Source organism: Pseudorca crassidens, chromosome 8 (assembly GCF_039906515.1).
Source record: "Pseudorca crassidens isolate mPseCra1 chromosome 8, mPseCra1.hap1, whole genome shotgun sequence".
In the NCBI taxonomy this organism is placed as follows: Eukaryota; Metazoa; Chordata; class Mammalia; order Artiodactyla; family Delphinidae; genus Pseudorca; species Pseudorca crassidens.
Window position 1 is genome coordinate 56319041 of NC_090303.1, and position 23240 is coordinate 56342280.

General features: G+C 41.4%; 1 protein-coding gene across 5 annotated transcripts in view; it reads left to right on the plus strand.

The window, feature by feature from the left end:
• Positions 1-2079: 2079 nt before the first annotated feature.
• The window catches only part of PALS2 (protein associated with LIN7 2, MAGUK p55 family member), a 106706-nt gene continuing 85545 nt past the window's right edge, over positions 2080-23240 (plus strand). For 2 of the 5 annotated variants that reach the window (XM_067746527.1, XM_067746529.1), the window contains exon 1: positions 2080-2324. The gene's annotated coding sequence lies outside the window, so the exon portion shown is untranslated. Of the gene's footprint in view, positions 2325-2807; positions 3002-23240 lie in introns of those variants that run through there. The other 3 variants (XM_067746524.1, XM_067746528.1, XM_067746526.1) reach the window with 3 other exon arrangements.

Here is a 23240-nt window from a genome sequence, read left to right on the forward strand (position 1 = left end):
CTATTTTCAGGGACTGGGGGTGGAGTAGAAGGTTAGTACCTTGCTTCCAGAAGACCCTCGAGAAAATAAAAGTGTACTGTGAGGGATCAGGAACACACCAGAAATGACACTCATCCCTTCTCCTTCAGAGGAGCTCAGGGCATTCCCTGGGTAGGAGGGGGTGTCCTGAGGTTGACTGTCAGAAGGAAGAAGAGAATCGAAGTTGGCAGGTCTGGGTAGGGTGCAGCAGGGATGAACCATCAGGTCTCCCGTGGGAAGCTAATGGGTCTGGGAAGCAAGGAGGAGGAAAAGGAAGACCTGAAAGTTTTGCTGATTCTCTGAGAGGAGAAACCTCATTCTTCCCTTCTGCATCCGCCTTGCCTCACTCTTGGGCATGGGGCACTCGCTACTTCATTTCATCCAGCTGGCCTGACTACAAGGCGGGGTGGGGCTCAACATGTGTCCACAGTTACTGTTTCCCTTAGTACATTCAGGTGTCCTTAAATGCTTCCAATTTCCCTTCCTCAGGTTTGCTGTTCCAGGAAAGAAGGTTCTAAATTAATAGGCTACAAACTCCCCCTGCATGTTGGTTTGCAAAATTAATGATCCTAACGGAAAAGTAAATTAATCTTTGATGCTTGGTTGAGGCTAAGAGAAAAATCACTGTTTTGGGGGCTGGGCCTTCTTAATACACCTCACCCAAAGTATTCTCTCCCTCCCTTCTGTGCTAACCACACTCACAGAGATTGGGTGGCCAGGGGCTGGGGGGGGCCAGGGGGGCTGTGGGGGGGACGGACACAGTACAGCTTGAAACTCCGTCTCTGAATCCAAAGGGCCATGTTGCAAACATTTATCAAATGCCTGGTTTATGCAGAACAGTGCAACTGTGCCCAAGAGAAGCCAGGAAAGGCTGCATAGAGGAAGCCACCTGACGTGATGTTCCTCCCATGTCAAGTTTTACTTGCACTTTCTACATTCACGGTTTGAAAAGACTGCAGTATACATTTTGTAAAATGTAAAGAACATGTTCATAGTTTCTTCAGTTTTCGGAAGGACAGCTTTGCTAAAAGCCCCCATCACAGGTCTGAGGGGTCACAGATCTCTTGGGATTAGGTAGATGTTAAGGGAATCAGAAGTTCTCTGATTGTCTTGCTGTGTTCTAGCCAGAGCCTCTGCTGCACTGCATTGCTCAGTTTCTTTCAACTGAAAAATTAAATCTGCGCTCCTGTCAAAACGTATCATCTGTACACCTGGTCACTCATCCCAGGTCACCAAGCTCTCGGCAGAGTCGAGGTGGAAAGGATGGCAGTCCCCACTTCCGAAGTGTGGGAAGGCCAGATGTTTGGGAGGATCTGAACAACTGGTGTCCTGGGAGTGTCCAGCAAAGCCGGCCCCGGGAGTTCCACGGGAGACCCAGGGCTATGAAAAGAGCTAGTGTCCATCCATTTCCTAGCGTGTGAATCAGCCGGGTTGGGCCTTCGGGAGAAAATTCGTGAAGGACATCGTCAGAGCTATAGAACCTGCCAAATACACGTCAGAACCAGGGGTGTGAGTGTGAAGGGGGAGGGGGGAGATTTTCAGAGGCTTCTTTTCGAGGTCTATTTATCCTTTGTGCCCCACGACTAGTGGGCTCTTAGAACGTAACTCTTGGTAAGGGCCGGGAGGAGCCTCTTTCGAAAACGCCCAGGGGGGAGTATCTTGCTCATCAATAAATGCTGAATGACAACGGCAATTTCGGTCTGGAAGACCCGGCGCGGATTGGGTCTGGTGACCCTCTCGCGGGCGCGGCTCGGGGCCAGGACCGGGGAGACCCAGTAGAGGCGGCGGGGCGCGGGCGGCGAATCTGGCCGGGACGCCGCCGTCTGCGGGCGCTCGGAGGGGGCTCCACCTGGTCGCCGCGCCGCGGCCGGAGGGGCGGGGCCCGGCTTCCCCGAGGCGGCGGCGCCTCCTCGCTCCCGAGCGCGCACTCCCCGGCGTCCGGCGCACGCGCGAGGCCGGGAGAGAGCGCGCCGCGGCGGCGGCGGCGGCGGCAGCGGGAGGGGGAGGAGGAGGAGGAGGAGGCGGAGGCGTTGGCGGAGGCGGAGGAGAAGGGCGGCTGAGGGGAGGCTGGCCGCGCGCGCGGTGGTGGCGGCGGCGCCGGCGACCTGAGCCGGGCGGAGTGGAGAGCGACAGAGGGGGCGGAGAGAGAGGGAGGCGGAGGGGAGTGAGAGCCGCATTTCCAGTTCCCAACTACGAGTCCGGAGTTTGTAGATGGGGCTGCTCGGCGGCGTCTGCGGCTGAGGAAGAGCAGCGGCGGCGGGAGGAGGGGAGCGACGGCGGCGCGGAGGAAGCCAAGGTGCGAGCCGGTGAGTTGCCGGGGCCCCCACGTCTCTCGGGTAACGGTCTAGCCGCGCGCCGAGCTGGCCGGGGGGCGCCCTGTTGCTTGCGGCTTCGCGCCACGCGGGGACCCCGGCCCGCCCCGCCCCCTCGGCACCTGGGCTCGGGCGGGCGGCGGGGGCTGTTCGGCTCGTCTCGCGCGGGAGGGGCGCGCTCTGCGGGGCCCCAGGTTCCCGGGCTGCGGGCGTGCGGGCTGGCCGGCCGAGCGCGGCAACGTGTCTGGCCCATGCTGCCGGCTGCCGCGCCCCGCTCTCCGCCCGCGCTCCCCGGCGCGGCCCGGGCGGGGGCAGGGCTGGGGCTGGGGGCGCGGGGCCCCCTCTGAGAGCCGGGCGCGGGCGCCTGCACCCTCTGCGGCGAGAGTGGCGTTAAAGCATGAATGGAGAGCCGCGCCGGGGACGGCGGTTGCCGTGACTGACACCTTCGGAGTCGGTGCCCAGTGGGGGCGACTCCGCCGGCCTCTGGCTGCCTCTCGAGCTCCGAGTTCTTGGGGGAGGAGGCTTTCGGCGAGTTCTGCTGCCACTTCCGAGGCACGAGACTCCAGTTGTTTGGCCAGAGTGGTTTTGGGCCGAGCACACGCTGCTCCGGAGGCGTTTGCGGCTGAGGCAGTGCTTTCCGATTCTGAGTACGTTGGTCTGGAACCAGAAAGGTGCTGGCTTTTTTTGTTTGTGGCTTTTTGGGTTTTTTTTTTTTTTTTTTTGGCTTTTTTGGCGGGGTGGAGGGCCAGGAGCGAGTCGATGGAGGGATCTGACGGTCGGCGTGATGACAGGATGTGGATTGGTTGGTGGGTGTTTTGGCAGAAGGACTTTTTAACACTTTCTTGGGAGTTTAGTCTCAATCTCCCCAGTTCCTTGGATTACGGCTCGAGATTACATCCATTCAACTTCCATCCGTTGGGGCACGTAAAAGGGGGGTGGGGGCAGGCGAGGAAGGTAATTGAAGGCTGATGGGGAAGCTCAGAAAATTCTCCGCATTACTTATAAACAGCTGGTTAAGGTCAAGCTAATCACGTTTTACTCTTTTTCCATGCCTTTGGGGATGGTTGGAATTTTACTTTGTGCTTCCTGTCTTGGTCTTCTTGTTATATGGCTCGGAACAGTGGAGGTGCGTTAAAATCGCTCTTCAATGGGAGTATGGTTTAGCAGCCATTCCTTCCAGTGAAATCTTTGAGATGGTCGTTGGGAAACTTCCGTATGCCGAATATTTTAGGAGAGGTAACACGCTGTTAACCAATGCGGAGATAGTTGCAGTACGCAGGTGTAACAACAGACCTCACGGTATTATTGTATCAGGCCTGATTATAGTCATGTCTTCTGAGGCCTGATTACAGTAAACAAAGAACTTTTGTGGATTGTGTCATTTTTGAGGTCATCTGTATCTGAAATCTATCATGTATTTAAATTCATGTTTAAATAGACGTTTGCACAATGTATTACTCTTTAAGGTCTATGCTGCTTTTAGTTTAGACTAGGGTTACATAATATACAAGTGGCAACATTTTTAATACTCTGTTTTTGTCCTATAGAGATTGCACACTAAATATCTTTATGCAAAAAAAAAAAAAAAAAACGATTCCGGGATGTCTGTGTGTGTCATTTTCTAATTGATGCCACTCAGTTGCTTTTCCACTTGGAATTTCAAAATGAATTTTTTCTTTTTTTACATTCTAAATTATATGAACACTAGAAAAATTAGGGGCTTAAGCAAGTCTGGTAGCTCTATATAAGACAGCGTCATTTTTTGTTGTTCTGTAGGCCAACTGTTGGATTTTTTTTTTAAACGAATCATATTTTTCTTAAACATTCATGGGAGCAGTTTGCATTTTTCCTGAGTCTCATTTAAGGCTGAAATTGTTCCAGAAGACTACACAGCCTGCTCTCTTCCTCCTCCCCCCACCCCTCCTTTTTAGCTTGGGATAACCAAGAAAATCATAATTGTGAGACTCCATGTATGTTATCTATATTCTGCTTTTAAAACTGAAGTTGTTTGAGCATTTACCATCCCTTTATATACTTCACCATTTAATAATAGATGGTGAGCAGAAGACAACTGAGATTTTAATTAAATGCCCTTCACTTTTTTGACATCCAAGCTTTGTTAAAAGTAACATCAGAAAATTATTGCAAGTTACAAATAATACAGGGTTAGTGCCGGTCAAAGGCTACCTAATTATAAAAACACCAAGAAAATAAATATTAAAAGAGGCAAGAGGAGCCATTTGTACTTTTTATGTCACTCGCTGTATTATAAATTACCTAGTCCTAGGTGGTTTTTTAAAAAGAGTGTCTTGCAAATTAGACATTAGGTTTTTAGCACTGGTTATAATTTTCTTTAACAAGGTGGTTCATTTGGTAAGTGACTAAATTTGTATCAGAACATCACTTCAGGTAGACGTAGTTAACTTGCAAGGGATGTGCTCGTATTTATTTCTGGAGGAATGAACACCTGCCCATTAGATAAAACAAATACTGGGCTGGGCTGAGGATATCATTAAATTATTCCTAAAAAATTATACTGAGAAAAAAGAACCTATAGATTCTTTCCTTCCAAAAATAGTGTTCACATTTATGATATCATAAGAGCAGAAAAGCATACGAGGTCTCTTCACTGATATGGTGCTAGTATTGAATTAAAGATTTGATTTCTTCATTGTAGTTACCGGATTCTGCATAGATTACTTTTGGTGAGTCTCACAGAAGCTGCGATCATTTCCCAACTCTTCCTGTTATTTGTATGTGAGACCACTGGGGGGAGACTTTACAATTTCGGTTGACCGTATCCCTCCCTCCCATACACCGCTACTAATAATCCCTGAGCACTTTGCCAAACTGCTGCAAATGCGTTGAGGAGGATGCTCTCAGAATCAAGTCTTGATCAAGGTGTCTAAATGACTTTTATTTCTTTAACTCACACCACACTCAAAAAGTACCTCTCTTTATAGATTGTGTTATTAACAGTCTACTTTTTGGTTACGTGGGCTAACTAAATATCTAACATAGTGAAAGATGAGATTCATGAATACATTAGAGCTTTCAAAGATCTGACTTTACTGATATTAATCTTAGAAGCAGTGCAGGTTTAATTACTTGCTTTGCGTATATAGATATTAGTTGTCCGGAAAGATCTGGAGAGAACACCATCTTATGTGAGCTGTACTGTATCCAAACCTCTTAAAGCTGATTGTTCTCCTAATTTAAAAAGCTTTCAGAGGAAAAGATATTGAAGCATCCTTTGTACCTAATTTTTATCACATAGGGGAAGTTCTTCCTTTATCTTAGTAATAGAGATAAGATCGAAACCCACAACTTTGTTGACAAGCTGTAGCTATTCTCAAGAGGTACAATAAAGTCAAAGAAGTCTAGTTTCCAGTTTTCTCTTCTGACAATATTTAACTTCGTTAACGTCCAATTCAATAATAGTGAACTTAGCAAAGGATGTTATTTTTATAGTAGTTTAGAAAGGACTTAAGTTTTTAAGTTCTTCTTTAAGACCTTTGTGCAGCCTTGATCATAGTATATAGATTCATTCACAGTATAAGTAGTACAGAATTTGAAGTAGTTTCTACCATCTTTCCTAGTTTCTTCTTTTTTAAGATGGCTTTGCATTTTTTTCTTAAAACATTTCATAATCCTCCAGAAGAGAGATTTTCTGCTTAGGAAATGCTCATTCCTAGCTAACCTCAACATTGTGTTTAATACTTGGGAAGTAGTTTCTAAAGGTCTGTAAAGTTATCTCTGATGCAAAGCAAAATGAGAATTAAAGACAATGTAGTGAGTTTTTCATAAAGCTGAAGTTATTTTCAAATCCTTTCCTCTGCCTACTAGTTCCTATACATGGTCTGATTCCTACTTACTTTACCAACTTACGCTTTTTCCTCTTAGATCAATTACTCCATTACCACTTCTTTATCATTCCCCCTTGTTCACTATATTCCACCTACACTGCCCTTCTTTTTTTCCCTCAGAAATGTCATGGCTTGTTCCTGACTTAGGTCTGTTCCCTCTGCCTGGAATTCTCATCCTAAAGCATGACACAACTGGCTCCTCATCATTTCAGGTTTCAGTTCAATTACATTCTCAGATGAGCATTATTATCTAACCACCCTGTCAGAATGGCACCATCCTCATTTCCCTGTATCCCATTACTTAAATTTTTTTCTGCAAACTGTTTATCATATCTGAAATTGTATTTTTATTTTATTATCTGTATACTCTCACTATAATGCAAGGTCCATTAGAACAGTGATTTTTTTCTCTTGTTTAACAGTATATGCCAAGAACTTAGACTTGTTCCTGGCACACAGCTGTCATTAAACATAAACCTTTTTTTAAAATTTGAGGTTCTATCCCTCCTGAGGCTTTGGTGTTAAAATGTTCCTTTATGAAATGATTTGAGTAGATGATAGTTGTAGTAAGTAGGCCACTTTTGGCTGTAAGTAATAGAAATCCATTCTAACTGGTATGAACAAAAAGTGAGATATACTGTAAAGATGCAGGAGTGCCTAAAGGAATCCAAGGGTTCGGACTCTGGGACTCCAGTGCCAGCTGGATACACTTCATCTCTTCTCTTTACTCTTCACTGTGCATTTGCTTCACGTCTTCTAATGCTGTAGAGGACCACTTCCTAGTCCTCGTAATAGATGGCCACCAGCAGCTCCTAAATGTTCCCTGCACCAGCCCAGACAACAGGAAACAGATTCATCCAGCACCCATCCCTCCCCTGTTCAGCAAACTATACCATGTTATTAGAACTTGCTTGTACTTGCTGTAATCATGTGAAATAGGATTGGGCAGTCAACCCAAATAGGTGCTGCAGTAATAATTCATTTTCACCCTTGACTACCCCCCCCAAAAGGCTGGTTTCCCCTCTTTTAAATTTTGCTGCTATATGTAGTTGGAAGATTTGAAAAGCACTGTCCTGGGTTTATATAAAAGAAATGTCCTTTTATGGAAGGAATTTACCATTTGGTTGAGGATAATATATACATGAAGGAAAGAAAGTGGCATGAACTGAGGAAAATATTTGCAACTTGTATAACAGACAAAAAGCTAACTTCCTTAATATATGAAGAGTACCTGCAAATTGATAAGAAAAAGACCAACCATAAAGTGGGCAAAGATCATGAACAGATAATTCACAGAAAAGGAAATTCAGATCGTTCTTAAACATATATATCAAGATATTCAACCTCACACACAATATAAATATCAAAAATTTAAACTATGACATACTATTTTCACCTATTAGATTGACAGATCAAAAAAGTTTGATAGTACATTTAAAAATTTTTTATTTTATATCGGAGTATAGTTGATTAACAATGTTGTGTTAGTTTCAGGTGTACACAGATTCAGTTATACATATACATGTATCCCTTTTCAAATTCTTTTCCCATTTAGATTATTACAGAGTATTGAGCAGAGTTCCCTGTGCTATACAGTAGGTCCTTGGTTATCTGATAGTACTTTTTTTTTTTTTTTTTTTTTTTGCTGTACGCGGGCCTCTCACTGTTGTGGCCTCTCCCTTTGCGGAGCACAGGCTCCGGACACGCAGGCTCAGCGGCCATGGCTCACGGGCCCAGCCGCTCCGCTGCATGTGGAATCTTCCCGGACCGGGGCACGAACCCATGTCCCCTGCATCGGCAGGCGGACTCTCAACCACTGCGCCACCAGGGAAGCCCCTCTGATAGTACTTTTGAAGAGGAGAGAGACTAACAGATGTTCTCACGCATTGCTGGTGGAAGTATATATCAATAGAATTTGATGTGATTGAAATTTCTGAAGATTACTGAGGTAAAAAGAACTACCTGGGAATATGTATAAATTGGTGTAGCTTATGGGAGAGGAAAGAACTAACTTATTTACCTGAACACTAACTTGTGTTGCTTTATTTTTGGCTTTAATCATGAAATAAACCCAGGCTAAGGTAAAGCCAGCAAGATTCTAAAAAACAAGGGCTTCCCTGGATGCAGGGGACACGGATTCGTGCCCCGGTCCGGGAAGATCCCACATGCCGCGCAGCGGCTGGGCCCGTGAGCCATGGCCGCTGAGCCTGCGCATCCGGAGCCTCTGCTCCACAACCGGAGAGGCCATAACAGTGAGAGGCCCGTGTACCGCAAAAAAAAAAAAAAAAAAAAAGATTCCACACACACACACACCCCGCCCCCCAACACACACACAAAGGAGATTTTTTTTTAAGGATCATATTCAGTTCCCCTTCCCAGATCTCCTTTTCTTCTACTCTAGTACTGGTGAAGTTTGTGTCTAAATCACTGAGATTTCCATATACTTTGTATCTTTTCAGAGCCTTGTACTTTGTTAGCTACTTAGTAACACTTAAGTAAAGATTGAAGTGAACAGGGCTTAGCTTATTGGCTTTTTATAGCCACTTTATAATTTTATGCTTTTGGAAATCTTTTGTAAAAAATGATTTATAATTTCACTTAATATATGTACTTAAGATTTTATTACAATAAATGGTCATAGAACACTTTTATAAGTTTATTATATAATATATTAATGGAACTTTTACATGGTTACTTTGTTCTATGAAATATTGTTAGATCTTGGTTGGGTGGGAAAAATGTTGTGGAAAGATGGGGGAGGGCAGCTGAAATTCATGGACCTTTCTAGAAAAATTTGTGAGAAAGCGTGAGGAAGATGATTGAGCAGATCAGGGCCACATGCTTAGGAAAGGAAAAGTAAAGAGTGAGGGATTTATAGAAAGTCTGTGGTGGAACCCAGAGGGGCTACATCTTGGGAGAAGTTTTAACCTAGGAAAGTGCTGTTGATTTAGTTGATTGCATACTTTGAGGATACATTATATCCTTCATGAGACTTTAATTCTGTGGGTCTTTTGCCACGAATTGGCTCTGATACAGGGATTCTCTACCTGAGTGGGTATCAGAATCCTTTAGAGTTATCTCACACCAAAGGATTCTAACTTAGTAGGTCTGGAGTGGGGCCAGAGCATGTTTATATTTTTTAAACCCCCAAGAGCCAATATTTGTAAAATAATACATCCTATAAAATATTCTTTTTAACGACTGAATCAGTCAGCATAGCTTTTATGGTCCTTTACCATTTAGGTAACTAACCTCAGAAGGTCTGTCTCACCTTGGTCTCTACTTTAGCCAGATTGATAGCTCTACAAGCATCTAATTGATTTCAATTGCTTTGCTCACTTTCATGCTTTCCCCTTCTTTGCCCCCTTGTTTCTTCTCTGCTAATAAATGTTTAAGCTTGCCTCCCCCAAGAAGCTGTCTTTGGCTGGCCTCATCCACCATTTATCTTTTCAGTATAGGACAAATTATAACGTAACACTGACATAGCTGGTAGGTACACATTATATGAGGGGTTGATTCATGTGTTTTCACTCCTGAGTCTTGTGTATGTATTCCCCTGTTTTACTGTTTGAACATCCTTATTTTTTCCTCTTGCTACCAAGAGCTTGGAGCTTAGACAGAGTTGGCTTAGTATCGATAATGGCATCGACAATATATTTGAATCCTTACTATGTTTCAGGAGCTTTCCTAAGTGTTCTCCACACATTATCTCATTTGCTTATCAACAGTTTTTTAAAAATCAAAAACCCTTTTCTGATTGAGTTAGTTTCCTGTGGCTGCTGTAACAAATTGCCACAAACTTGGTGGCTCAAAACAAAAGAAGTTTATTCTCTCACAGTTTTGGAGGCCAGACATCTGAAATCAGTATCATTGGGCCAAAACAGGGTGCTCCCTGCAAAAGCTCAAGAAAAGACTATGTCCCTTGCTTCTTCTACAGTTGCTGGTGGTGCCAGAATTCCTTGGCTTGTGGGTGCATCACTCCAGTCTTCAAGGGCAGAATTGCAAATCTCTCTCAGCTCTGTTCTTATCACATTTTCCTGTGTGGGAGAGAAGGAGAACTCTCTCCTTGCCTCTCTCTTATAAGGACACATATGAGGCCCCCCCTATTGTTCCAGGATAATCTCCCCATCACAGGATCCTTAATCACAGCTACAGAGATCCCTTTTGCAAATAATGTAACATTCACAGGTTCCAAGGACTAAGACATGGATATCTTTTGACTGGAACTCTGGGTCAACATTCTTATATAAACTTGTGTATTATCAGTGATCCTAACTTAGGAGCAAAAACTTAAAAGTTTGTGAAGGAATCTGAGTGTAGGATCCTTGTAGTGTTTTGTGACTCCTGGATTGTTTACAGCTGTCTTGCTTACACTTAATTATACAACAATTTGGATTTTTTGTTTTCTTGTTTTGTCACTTGCTTTCTTTGGGTTTTTCCAAAGCATTCAACTTGGTTTTCATATGAAGAATAATATAACTCTCATGGTCTTGTATCAAATACAACATATATATATATATATGATGTGTGTGTGCGCGCGCATGTGTATGTGTATAAAGAAATCCAATTTCGTACAGAAAAGAATGGCTCTCTAAGATATTGCAAGTTCATCTTCCAGTTGTAGCTCATTTAAATAGCTTCTCATCTGGTGATACGGTGAGAGCTATTGTCACAGTTACTTCCAGATTTTTGGAAGTTTTAGAAAATTTTAATACTATAATGACAGTTTATAAATTACTTTATTGCTGTTACCATCTTAATGCTTGAGTTACTTTTCATTAACTGTAACAAATATTATTTGGGGTTTTGCTTACTAGCAAAACATTTTCACTGTTTCTTATATAGTGAAATGATACAGTTTCTTGAAACTGGGTACTTTATTATTTTTTTACTCAGCAAGGCAAGATAGTTAGCGATATGGGTTGTAATTCCAGTTTTTCCAACTTCCAGCTCTTTTACTTTGTTCAGGACACAGAGCTCTGTGTGGTATAAACAATACACTTGCTGGCAGAGATTCTGGTGTTACTACTAAACTCAATATACCTTATCTCTAAAATAGGGATTATAACATCTACTTTATAGGGTTGGTGTAAGATTTTAATTGGATAATATATGTAAAGTGTCTAGCACAGAGTCTGGTACAGTAAATATCAGTATCCTTTTCTTCTCTTACTGTTTGGTACAGTGTTACATGTACAGTGGATAATATTTGTTGAACAAATATGTCTTCAGTGCCTTTGCTTGATTCATACTTTCACTTTTTTCTTTCCAGTGTAAGAGCTATGTCTGTTAGTAAATATTTTTTAAAAGAACTTTGCTTTTAAAGTAGTCCAGTAAGTTATGTGCTGTTGACTAAAGTTAATAAGTCTTATTTTTATATGACATTTCAGTGTGTTTACAAAGGCAAGTTAAATATTGGGTGGAAAGATGACTATGTAACCTCAAAAATTCCTTCCAACGTAATCTAAAATTTTTATAAAATTCACACAATCCTGAGTTTTCCTCCTGCTTTCCCCCTAAAATCTAAAGAAGTAAGTAGTGTTTGAAAATGTAGCACTTTGTTTGGAATGAAGAAAATGACCATACTTATAATATGTTCATAATGGTCCATTTATCATATAATAGGAATTCTTTAGTATTTGGAATGAATGTTGCTGTCTTCAAGTGGATTTGTCTTTATTTTACCTTGAATATGTATTTTTATATACATACAATAAAATGTTTTACAGGAAGTTTCATTTTACATAAAACTATTTGCCTTTTTATTCATCTATTAAATATCCTGTCTGGGACTTTGGTATAAGAAACTTGGGTAGCTGAGTTAAAGAAATTTAATTCATTGAAGTTGCTTATTTTAGAAAGTAAATGATGGTCATGCGTAATTTTATATAAGTTGATTCAGATGTTTTTTTTTTGTTTGTTTGTTTTTGTTTTTTTGCGGTACGCAGGCCTCTCACTGCTGTGGCCTCTCCCGTTGCGGAGCACAGGCTCCAGACGCGCAGGCTCAGTGGCCGTGGCTCACGGGCCCAGCCGCTCCGCGGCATGTGGGATCTTCCCGGACTGGGTCACGAACCCGTGTTCCCTGCATCGGCAGGCGGACTCTCAATCACTGCGTCACCAGGGAAGCCCTAAACCACGTTTTTAAGAAGGTTGGAACACTCTGGGAGGCACATGGGCAAAGCCATCACAGTATGTGCTTGCCATCCTTAGCACTGGGTTCTTGAGAAACCCAAGGTAGAGAAATTTTCCCTGAAGGAATTTAAACTGTTGTGGGGGAAATAGGATTAAGGAGTCTGAGATTGTGAATGAACCCTTAAAAACCTTATAAACTTTTAATGTCCTCCCAGTTAAAACATTAAATATATCAAACAAATTATCGATGACATTTTATGCAATTCCGTTTGGAGATCCCGGGTACTATACAACTAGTTTCCATTTACCACTACTTCCTTGAAAGAAATGTTTCAGGATTTCCAGTCTTGGGGTAGCGGGGGACAGGAAATGCTTCATAAATCCTAAGAAGCATTTTTTAGAAAATCTTATTCAGAGCCTTTCTTATTTTCACTTAAAGGTTACTAACTTCAACTTGTGCTTCTAACTGTTGTTTTAGAGATAGCATAACTTGGATATTTGAGGTAAAAGAATAAGCTTTTAGTAACCTTTATTTAACTCAGCTCGCTATAGCCAAGTGGGTATTTATAGTTCCTTTCGGTCCGTGGTAACTTCTTGCCAGTTCATGTCAGAACGTGACATAGTGGGACACTGACTTGGCTCTGATTGTCCTTCCATTCTCATCTCTGTTCTCTCCTTCCCAACAGACTGTGATTCTAGATCAAAGGCTGGAAATTTGTTTTGTCTCTGTTTCTATCTCTTTTAGGAGTGCCCAGCAAATATCTTCTACTCTGCCATCTCTTTATTTCCCTTCCAAACCTGCAGTTCCCTCTCTTCCAAAATATCTCCAGAAACAACAGCTTAGAATTTGTTACACTCAAGTAGAAATCTTTACCAAAAGTAAATCTGTGTATATATGTATATACTGGAATTTCACATAATATGAAGGTTACTTTATATCGCTGTTTGAGGGAAGAAATGGTCTTTGTGTCCCCTCAGCCAAGCATTGTCCCATGATTTTAGGCAATGCTTGATATTTATTATTAAGCAAATTAGGAAACCTCAGAAATTAGCATATAAGTAGTGGTTTATCCTGTGCAGCAGACTGTAAGTTTTGAGATAGTTTAAGAAAAGAAATTCTTATCTGTAGGGAGGGACTTGCTGCTCATTTGATTGGATTAATTTTTGAGATATGTCCTAAGATGCTTTTAACTCTAAAACTTTGATTGTAAAAAAGCAAGAAGTGGGGGCTTCCCTGGTGGCGCAGTGGTTGAGAGTTCGCCTGCCAATGCAGGGCACACGGGTTTGTGCCCCGGTCCGGGAGGATCCCACATGCCGCGGAGCGGCTGGGCCCGTGATCCGCAACGGGAGAAGCCACAACAGTGAGAGGCCTGTGTACCAAAAAAAAAAAAAAAAAAAAAAAAGCAAGAAGGGGGCCATCAATTGATTAGGTATTGAATAGCCAAGAAAAAAAGAATATTGTTGGGTGAGGTAACATGAATGAAGGCATTTGGGTGGGAATGAGATAATGTGGTTGTAGGTATAGGAAGTAAAAAGATCAATGTAGTCAGGACAGAGTTTGTATTAGAGAGTAGAGGAGTTCAGTTGAATAGATGGAAGGCTAGATTTTTTTTTTTTTTTTGCGGTATGCAGGCCTCTCACTGTTGTGGTGGTCTCTCCTGTTGCGGAGCACAGGCTCCGGACGCGCAGGTTCAGCGGCCATGGGTCACGGGCCCAGCCGCTCCGCGGCATGTGGGATCTTCCCAGACCTGGGCACGAACCCGCGTCCCCTGCATCGGCAGGCGGACTCTCAACCACAGCGCCACCAGGGAAGCGCCAGGCTAGATTTTTAAAAGAGAAATTTAAGCATTTCCAGGTGGCAGAAAGCTCTCTTTTTCTAATACAGTATTGTCATTAAAATGATGTTTTAACGTGATCTGTGTGATAGTCTTATGCTGAGTGGATTACAGCAAAGAAGAGAATAGTAGTAGAAGATTTGGCAGTGGTAATTTAAAGGTGAAGCAACGAGAGCTTGGAAGACAGGTGGCAGAGAGAACGGGGAGTATAAGATGAATACAGGGAAATTGTGAATTCACTGTGGCTGATCAAATGGAATATAGAGGTATTTTTCAAGGGATTCCTAGGCAAAGGACAGTCCCTGGATTTTCAGGGTTTAGGGATCTTTTCCCAAGATAAGCCCCGTTCTTGTTTTAAAGGTTCATTTAGGTTCTTATTTTTAAGTAAGTTGTTACATTCCTTAGATTTAAACAGGCTGTTCTCAACTATATTTGACCCTTTTTATTATTATTAAAGGATAGAAAAGTTCTTTTGAGACCACTTACCTGGGTATTAACTAGTAAGTCAAATTATATTTGGACCAGCATGATATACTGTTAACTTTCAAAGGAAGGGTATTTACCATAATGATGATGGAGGCGCTGTGTGCCTGTTGTCCTGGAGGGGAGGGACAGAGAAACTAAAAATTAGGAAAAAGGGAAACTTAGAAAAGCAAGACGCTGATAGTACTGATGAAGATGATAAGAATATTACACCAGGAATATTAAATTTTAAAAGCATTCAAATGCCTGAAAAACAATTAAAACAGTGTTAGAAGTTGTGGGGAAATATGAGAAGTATGTGATTTCAATTTTATTATCAGAAGGCATATATAAAGAATGGTCATGGGCCTTTCTCTCTGACATTTTCTTTTTTTTAATTTATCAAAAAACCATATAGTAAATACCTCTTGCAACCATGATGATACTTTCTCTAGAAAGCCAAATTATTATGAGACATTTACTGGGTGATCAAGAAAAGTGAGGTGATTTTGATGCTAGAAACGTCAAACTTTATTAGCTTGGTTTGCATTGTATTTCAGTGTGTATTGTGTAATTGTGTATATTGTATTTCAGTGTGATCAAGGTATATTCTAAAATATACCACTGATTCTTTAAGGGGGGCAGTTTTGCTTCCCATGGGATATTTGGTAATATCTGAAGATTTTTGGTTGTCACAGTTTGGATAAAGGTGCTTATTAGCATCTAGTGCTTGGAGGCCAAGGATGCTACTAAACAATTCATAGGATGGTCCCCCATAACAAGGGACCAAAATGCCAGTAATGCCAAGATTGAGAAACCCTGGAATATGGAGTAGGCAAGTTCTTCCCGGGGAATTTTAGAGACCTGGTCAATTTATTATTTCCTTTTTTCTAGATTTGACCAGGTATTGCCTTCTGTTAACACACTTTCTTCCCACAGCTTACAATACACTTGATTGTCACTGTTTTCTTTATTGTGTTCTTATCCTACGGCTATATCTTGGATACTTTGATTAGACAAATATTTCCAAATACTTCGATCTGTCTTCTCTTAGGGTGACATTTTTCTGCTAGGACTATGTATCTTGTGTTTCCTTTTACTAATTTAATTCTTGAGGGATCACCCTATTTTCAAATTCTGAGGGCCTCGTGATGCGATTTCTTAAGTACTTTCTTTTGTAAGAAGGCTTTTTCATGTGCTTCAAGTCCCAGGTCTGGGTTGAGCTAGTTCTTAGAGTCCAGGTTTTTTTTTTTCTGATGATATTTGTATCCATTCTAATATTTTCGTGCAAGGTAATTTTTTTTCTGACAATATTTGAAACTGTTGTAATCTTCTATTATACAAGTTCATTTAAATGAAATGTTTAACTCCTAGAAAAACCATCTAGGAGTTATTTCTTTTAGAATAATTTTATCCCTGCTTATAGATAAAGATTACCCTACATAAAACAGTTGCATATGAAAAGGTATTTTAAAAGGTATTAGAATGGTTTCATAATGATAAGTGAAAAACATTAGGAACCGGTTTATTTTTTTCCTTAACATACCTCAATTTGATGTTCATCTAAACATATTGGCCATTACTGCACTTAAAATATAAGTGCAGTATGCCTGTGTGTACAGTTGACCGTTGAATAACATGGTGGGTGGTGGGGTGTAGGGGCTGATAGTCTGGATATTTATCATTGGTCCTCAGCACCTGTGGATTCAACCAGCCATGGATCGTGTAGTACTGTAGTATTTACTATTGAAAAATATCCACGTGTAAGTGGACCCACACAGTTCAAACCCCCATTGCTCAAGGGTCAGCTGTACTAGCACTCTGCGTACAGGAAAGGAATAGGGAGGGAAAGCAAAAGTATAAAGAAATTATGTAGTAGTCAGGATGTGATGGATCCGTATTGTGTGTGTGTGTGTGTGTGTTGAAAATTTGTCATCTTTGAGAAGCGAAGTTCTGGAGTAAGTGCAGGGGGGTTTTTTTGTAGTAAATATTTTCTGTCTACTTGTAGTACACATCACTTATATCTTAATCTTCCATTTTCATCTGTGCAAATGTTTCATTAATTGACCTTCCGTCAGTCTAAAACTGATCTGCCTCACTGATAGATCACTTGTTAAAAAGAGGCTTTCATTGGCTTGTTAAGCGACATATTCTGGAACTGCACAACAGAACCATCCTACCCCACCACTTCAAATGTGCGTAGTTATTGTTTTGAGTCTTGACTCCTTCCTTGGGCTTCTTTCAGCCGTGGAGAGCACTGCAGTTGCAGCTGCTGCCTCACAAAAGAGGTTTCGGATCCTCACTGCATGAGCACACAACCAGCGTCAGTAAGTCTGTTTTAATTCAGGAGATACTTTGGCTAAGAAATATTTACATGCTGGAAGGACTGCTCTTCTGAGTCTAGGAATTGTAGGGTAGTCTGATGCACTGCTTTTATCCTTGGTGTGCTGAGCAACCTAGTTTATCTAAAAGGAGAGATCTATGTTGACTGATGAGCAGGACAGCTGTCCCTCCCATTACTTGTTTATATAAATTTATTTTTAATTTTTTAAAAATATTAATGATAAACAGTTAAAATAGTACAGAAGGATGAATGTACAATGAAAGTTTCAAATTTTCTGTTCCCAGTTTTACTTCATAGCGTTATTCGTTGATAATAGCTTCAGATTTAGTCATATCAGTAAAGTGTTTCTCAACAATTGCTCTTTGGCATCTTTGGCAGTACTGTGCTTTGTCTTGTGGGGTTGTGCTGAGCACCACTTAAAGTTCAGCGCCCCTGTTCTCTACCACAGCCATTGGAGCATCCAAGATGCCCTCACACATTTCCATGTGCTCCTGGGGAGGGGAGCGGTACTTACCCTGGGTGAGAGTTTTGTAAATTTTAAAATTATGCTGTGTGTCTTAGAAAACATGTGTCTATTTTTTCAACTTTACCCAGTAACTATTGACTCTACTATAAAAGAAGAATATTTGAGCAAACATGCACTTCTCAAGGGAGGCCCAGAAAAAAATCCACTTGGGAAGAACTGCGCTTACCTCTGATGGCTTAGATTACAACATTTATTCAATCTTACCTGCATTCCTTTATGATAGTATTACTCTTGTGTTTTCAATTACCTATCTCTTTTTTTTTTTTTCTCATGAGCTTTTTTTGTTATTTTCGAATTGTGAGCTCATGCTTGGCAGGGTTTTATTCAAGGGATTCTGTGCAGCCTGGTTAGGGGACACATTCCTCCAGGGAAGATTTGCTAAAGGTTTTCTTTGGCACCTGTGTAATTTCTCAGCTTGGGGTTTTCTGAACTAGGTAGGTATGTTGGAACCCTGAATCCTTGAGAGTAGGCTGTGGTTACAAATTCTCAGGTGGTATTTGCCCCCGAATACAGAGTTCAAGCTGAAAAAGGTTCATTTCCTCGTTGTCTTCCTTGGCCAACAGGGACAGCTTTGCTAGGCCACTCTTTTACCAGGTGGGGCTTAGTCCTGTAACATCCCTGATCTATATGGAGGGGTCTAATTGGCAGTTCTTCTTTTTGAACAGACCAAGGCCTAAACTGCTGCTTCTGAACTAGGTACTGAAATCTGCAAACACTCCATGCAGCCATGACTCAAGCACATGCTTACCAGTTTGTTTTTATCCTCTTCATGTTGGCGCATGAGGAGTTTCTTGAGGACTTACTCTTGTACTTGAGAGGATGTTTTTGGTACTTTGGTTAGCATTTCTAGGCATTTTGTGAGAGAATTACTTTAGATTTTCAAGTCCATCTTTTTGCTAGACATGCAAGCCTCTTCACCAGCTTTCTGACTTCTAGTATTTCCTAAAATTTCTGGTTTCTAATCTTTCATTTCTCTCCCATCTCACCTCTAGTACTGTTGGTGTTCTGTTCTTTTTAAAAAGCATGGATTCTGTCATGTCAGTGGGACCTCAGAAGGGAGACAGTGTAGGCATGTGTGCTCAGCCTTCCATTGTGTCTGGAAGCTTGTCACATAGTTTTTAGCTCTAAGCCCATCGATGCTAACTGACCTGAAGAAAAATAAATATCTGTAAATGCCTTTTCATTTAACTGTGACTTTTTTTTTTTTTTTTTTAAGTTTGAACTTAAAGAGCTTGATGTTTGGCTATAAAAGAGGTGAAAGGACCGGATGGAGGATGAAGTTCAGGCCATTAACTGTGCAGTTGAGCAAGGCCTTCCTGGTGTGGGGATCTTACCATGAAGTGTAAATATATAGGGCAAAATTACATTACAACAATGAGAAACTACAATTTTTTTAATTACATGCAATAAATGTTAACTGCAGTATGTTTGGCATAATAATAAAAATTAGAGTTCAAAGATAAATAAGATGACATTTCTGCCCTCAGAGAACCCACTAATTTTGTGGTAGAGATAGACATGTAAATGCAAATACAGTCACTTCTCATTATTCATTTTTTGTGGTAGTTTTGTTCTGTAAGTTGTCTGTGAACACTGAATTAGGCAGTACTGAGTCATTGTTTCTAGGCTAAAAGAGGGTTAGGTTCCTACAAGCCTCTGATCACATTTTCATTAACTGGTCAATACATAACCTTGCTTTGTGTGTGTTTCTGTTTAAAGACACCTTGATATATATGTGTGTCTATATATATATATATATATATATATATATAGTTGATTCATTAACATTGAATGCCCAACAGCACTGTAATTTCATGCCTGAAGGAAGCTCATCAGACACTTGTATTTTCTCTGTAAGGCACATCACCCTACTTTGTGCTTAGGAACAATGGACAGCAGGTAAGCACTATGCTTGGGGGACATTTCAGACAGTGAAATCACCATGAAAAAGCACAAAAATTTGAAAAATGTGACACTCAATAGACTATGAAAAGGATACTTATTTTTGGTGTGAGAGCTGAAACAACAAGGCGCAGTGTTGCCTAATTGGACCTAAGCTGGGGATGCACACACTGGGCATATTGTTTTTGCTGCTCTGTGTCTGCCTATGACAACAAAAGCACTGTGAGTATTGACTTTGAGGCTTAAGGTAAATTTTAACAAGTGGGTGAATTCATAAATACAGAATCCGTGAATAATGAGGATCAACTGTACTATTCAATAAGTGCTGTATGTTCTATATCTTCTAGGATGGGTCAGGAAAGGCTTCATTTGAGACCATTAAGATAAAGTCACAGCAGTATGAAGCAATAAGTTTATGGATAGCAAATGGCTTGGTGTGGCTGGAATTAAAAGGGCCCCTTAAGGGGGAGCAAGAGAGGATGTTTGAACAGTTAAAGGGGGGAATATAAGGTCCTTATGCCTCATGTGGCCCTTATGATATGTTAAGAAATTGGAATTTTATAGGTGGTGGGGAGCCAGTGAATGATTTTAACCAGGAGGAAACATGGTCATATTTGTATTTTGGAAAGCTCACTCTGATGGTGGTATTGGGGGTAGATAAAGTAAGAAAAATAAGTAGAAGGTGTTAGAAGTTAAGGTGAGAGAGGATGAGAGTATGAACTAAGGAAGTGACAGTGGAGATAAAGAAAAAGGGGTGTGTTTGTAAGATATGCAAGACAACAGATTGAAAGGTCTTGGTGGCAGATTAGGTAGCAGGAATAAAGGAAATTGAACAGGTATACCTGGGCACCATTAATTGAGATAGGGAATACTGGAAGGTGACCAGCTTTAAGAAGTAATTTGATGAGTTTTGGGCATGTTGAGTTCATTGTGTCCGTGGGATATCTTTACAGAGATTAGGCAAGAAAATATCATCTTATTTGATAGAGCTTTGAGAAACATTAGCATATATTTGTTAATTGGTTGATGAATATCTGAATGCCTTCTGTGTGTCAGGGCACTGTCCAGTGCTGGAGGAGACAGAACAATGAGTGAATTTCTAGCAAGGGAGACAGACAGCAAGCAAAGATACTTTCAGATGAGCCCTAGGATGAAAACAAAACTGATAGGAGGGAGAATGACTGAGGATGTGTGAGGGAGAGGAGCTTCCTTAGACTGGGTGTTAGGGTTCACTTTCTGGGGCGGTGACATTTATACTGAAGCAAAAATAAAGAGATTAAGGATATGCATGTGGGTATCTGGGAAGATCATTTCAAGCAGAGAGAACAGAAGATGGTAAAGATGGGAGATGAGAAATGGGAAATAAACTGGGCATGTTTGAAGAACAGAAGGAAGGCCAGTGTGACTAGAGCGGACCACGGGGAGAGAGTTGTAGCAGATGAACTCAGAGGGACGCACAGGGTGCCAAGTCACGAAGGCTCTGTAGGTCATGGTCAGGAGTTCGGATGTTTTTCTAAGTGCAGTGGGAAGCCTTTGGACGGTTTTAGCGCAAGAGTAACAAAATCTGTTTATGTTTTAAATGATGGTTCTAGCCAATCTGGAGAATATTGTTGAGAACTAGAGTGAAAGCAGGGGAGCAATTGAGTGACTACTGAAGTAAATGAGCAAGAGATGGTGGTGGCTTAGAGTAAAATGATAGCCGCCAGGGGTACAAGAGTTGGATTTTGAGTCAGTTACTTAAGATTATGTACTTGTCTTCTATACCACCATCATGGCTGAATTTAAAAACCACTTTACCATTGGATCTGTTTTGAATTCTACGTATTTTTCTAAGTGCATGTAAAAAAATAAGTGTTATCTTGAAAAAACTACCAATGAAATTTACTCTAAAATAATCTAGTTTGGGGGATACTAAAAAAGATTCAGATTTGCATATTTAATACAATCTGGCAGTGATGCTATAGTTATATTTCATGTTTATTAGTGCTTATTGTATAAAAACACTTTCAGACAATTCTGTTGGTTCAATTATAATACTACATATTTTCTTATTAAAAAACCAATGGAGCCTTAAACTGCTTTATTAATTACTGCTTAGGTCAGTAAAAATGTACTAAAAGCAGGGCTACTGCATTGTGAGAGCAAATTAGGAACAGCACTATTTGAGCTGTTTAAAAAAAAAAACCTCTGTAGATCTAGCTTTTCTCAGGATGAGCTCTGTACTTTAACAAGGATGCTTCTGGACACAGCATGGAGCCAGGACCAGAGTGGAGAAAGATTAGAGATCAGTAGACCAGGTAAGAGGCTTTTAAAATAGTCTAGACAAGAGAAGATAAAAACTCTAAACCAAAGGTCAGAGCCTGGAAATTGTGATGAGGATGAATTTTTGAGACTTTTCTGTAGTAGAATGAGAAGGATTTGGAGGAGAATTTGATGTCTAGGTTAGGGAGAATTTTAAAAAATCAGATGATTCTGAGATTTTAAGCTTTGGAGAAAGGGTGGATGGTGATGTCGTGATAACAAGAGCTAGAATCTCTAGTTAGGGTGAGTGACTAGTTTTGAAAATGGTAAATTAAAGGCACCATATTTGGGGTTCCCGGGGAAAGTACAATACATTAAGAAGGCAGTTGGGGAAAAGTGACTGCTATAACTAAGATTTGAAAATCATATTCAGATAGAAACTGGTTGAAGCCCTAGAAGTAAATATCATTCAAGGAAAGAGTGAAGATCTGAGGAACACCAACAGGAGTGACAGCCTGCCCTCAGGCAGAACGTGGACAGAATATGTGCTTGATTTTTCAGTTAGCTTGTTCCTAAACATAGTTAGGAAGTTTGAGGAGAGTGGTGGCTAGGGAAGCCAGATAGCGGAGGCTGAATGGGAAGGTGGAGAACTGAAGAAAAGATGCCCAGGGTGAACTACTCTTTAAAGAAGCTTAGTAGCTGTGATGGGCAAAAGGAGAGAGAGGAGGGTGTGACTTAAAAGTGAAATGGGGGGCTTCCCTGGTGGCACAAGTGGTTAAGAATCCCCCTGGTAGTGCAGGGGACATGGGGTTCTAGCCCTGGTCCGGGAAGATCCCACATGCCACCGAGCAACTAAGCCCGCGCGCCACAACTACCGAGCCTGAGCTCTAGAGCTCATGAGCCACAACTACTGAAGCCCACACACCTAGAGCCCGTGCTCCGCAACAAGAGAAGCCACCACAATGAGAAGCCCGCGCACCGCAATGAAGAGTAGCCCCCGCTCGCCACAACTAGAGAAAAGCCTGCGTGCAGCAACGAAGACCCAATGCAGCCAAAAATAAATAAATTAAATAAATTTAAAAAAGTGAAATGGGGTTCAAAATGGAGATTTAAAATATCATTACTGAAAGATGAGGAAGATATTAAAACTTAAAAATGTGGGAGTTACAAATGAAAAAATACTGAAGTTACAGGAGAGGGATAACCCATGGGTCATGGTCCTACAGTGGGTGGGAGGGACTTGATTCATCACACAGACAGCAGCTTTGTAGAGGACTAGGGGCATATTTTCTTGTGAGATTTGAGGAAAAAAAGGTAAGGAACGGTGCTGATACAGTTGATTCTACAAGTGGAGGGGAATTTCAGTAAATCATAAATGATAGCCTCTTTTTCTTTCCCTTCTGACAAAATCATCTGCTGACTAGGGTAGTAAATGTTTGAAATAGAGAATGTGAGAGAACCAAGGGGCAAGTAATAGAAGTGTGAAGCAATATTTAGGACTTTGCTGATTTGGGGGGAAAATAAGGAAGTTTGAGCATATTGAAAAGCTGGGGATAAGAATAGGAAGGAGGGCACTGAAAGGAGGGAAAGAGCTGTGGAAAT